Below are 2,182 nucleotides of genomic sequence, written 5' to 3'. Positions count from 1 at the left end.
TCCTTCTCAATTTGCCCATACCGCTGTTCAGTCTGCGTGAACGTCCTAGACGTGAAGAACAGCCTTCAATGAGCCATCGGGAAACCTATGCACGAGGACGCCCCCGATACCCCTCTGCGATGCGTCCGCCGAGACAATGATAGGTAGACTCGGGTTGTAATGCATCAACAGAAGATCCGATTGGAGAATTTCCTTCGCTTTCTTGAAAGCCGACTCACACTCGCTTGACCAAAAGAACTTCGCATCCTTCTTGAGTAGCTCCACCATCGGCAGCTTCAACTCTTTCATTTGAGGAATAAACGCCGCGTAAAACGTTTGCATCCCAAGAAAAGCTCGTACCTCGCCAATATCTTTTGGAGCGGGCATCTCGACAATCGGTTGAGTCTTCGCGGGATCTGGACGCCTTCCCTTAGCGTCAATGATGAAACCGAGATATTTGATCTCGTTACGCAAGAAACTGCATTTCCCAGCTTAACTCTGAGCCCGAAGTCTTGAAGTCTCTCCATCACCGCGAAGAGTCTCTTCCGATGTTCTTCCTCAGACGATGCTGTGACGATGATGTCATCGAGGTATGCCATCGTGCCAGCGAGTCCCCCGTCAATTCGTCCATAACTCTCTGGAAGATACTCGGTGCGGTCTTAATTCCAAATGGGAGTCGCTTGACCTTGTATAGCCCTTTCGGTGTGTTGATTGTGAGCAACTTCTGTGAACGCTCCTCCACGGCAATCTGTAGATATGCCTCCGTGAGATCAATTTGCGAAAACACGGTTCCTCCATTGAGCGTACTGAAAATGTCCTCCGCCGTCGGGAGTGGGTAGTGATCATCCTCAACAAGGTCGTTCAGACCTGTAGAATAATCTCCACACATGCGAGTCCGCCCATCGGGTTTTTTAACCACTACAATCGGAACTGCGAAATCCGAATGCAAGGTCTTCTCGATGACCTCCGCCTTCTCGAGCCGGTCGATCTCCGAGCAAACCGCGGGTAACGTAGCATAAGCGACCGGTCTCGTTTTCCGGAAAACAGGCCCAGCGTCAGGTTTGAGCTTGATCGACGCTTTAAACTTCGTACATTTACCGAGTCCTTCGCTGAAGACGTCAGGGAATTTTAGCTTTAGTTCCTGAGCTAATCTATCCGCCCAACCTGCCGACTCCGAAGCCTGAGCGATCTGGCTTATGGTCGACAATTTCGCCTTCTCTCCGACGAGAGCTTGGTAGAGGATCTTGTCATGTCTGATCCAATCCAGTCCAAGGAGACCACAGGATTCGGTGACATAACAGATGCCTCTGAAGGAGTTCCCGTTCAATTCAACGTCACAATCGAAGCGTCCACGAACTTTCAATGACGAACCATCAGCCTGCGACAGCGTGACATGGTTTTTCCGCATCCTGCTGGTCCTGTCAGAAAGATTTGAATGGTGGTCTGTCTACATCGTGCAAGCGATGAATTACCTCTGGGATTAATTCTCCCTGCTCAATGTTGAATTGACGCAGTGTTTCACAGTACTCAGATTTGCTCAATACATTTGTTCGCCGTTTGACAGCACTGACTGGGAGTGAGTTCATTGATTCGAGCAAATCTTCGTCATTGGGGAAACGATCGATACCAATGCAGACATTTTCTTCTTGTGATGCGCTAGTCTCGTTCGTTTCGTCCATGAGAACCCACAATGCCGCGACTCCGCGCATGACGACATCAATGTCAAGATTGGACTAGAATTCTCGCCGTCTTTCTATGATCACTTTCTCATTCCCGCTATATATTTCGAGGAACTTTTCTCGATCATTATTCTCAGCGTGTTCATTTCGGAATGGAACGTACAATAGAAGCATTTCACGTTTATGATTCTTCATGTTGTTACCGCCCGCCACTGATCAGATGGAAAACAACCTAACTTAAGTTTCACTGGGTGTGGACACCGGGGTAACTTTATTCTAGCAATTCAGAGCTTGGCAGAGACGACCGTGAATCGTCTCTGAAGCTGTCACTGACTCACTAAAAACTGACTGGCTGCGCGGTTGGAGACAACCGCGCAACGGCCCCCCTTTCCCGTGACCCCTCTCCCTCTCGGGCCTCGGAGATCTTACACCTTACACCTCACGACAGATGGGGTATTATATATACATAATCGGTCTTTACGCGCGTACCGATGTAAATACCTAAACTTCACCGAACCCGGTTC

General features: G+C 49.2%; 1 pseudogene; it reads right to left on the bottom strand.

Moving 5' to 3' along the window:
• LOC114828000 (uncharacterized protein K02A2.6-like) overlaps positions 1 to 1,387 on the bottom strand; it is a 2,205-nt pseudogene extending 818 nt beyond the window's left edge.
• Positions 1,388 to 2,182: the final 795 nt, after the last annotated feature.

The sequence above is a fragment of the Galendromus occidentalis genome, unplaced genomic scaffold (genome assembly GCF_000255335.2).
Source record: "Galendromus occidentalis unplaced genomic scaffold, Mocc_1.1 scf7180000076632, whole genome shotgun sequence".
Lineage (NCBI taxonomy): Eukaryota > Metazoa > Arthropoda > Arachnida > Mesostigmata > Phytoseiidae > Galendromus > Galendromus occidentalis.
The sequence above is the reverse complement of the archived record's forward strand: the minus strand, read 5'-3'. Positions and strand labels throughout refer to the sequence as shown.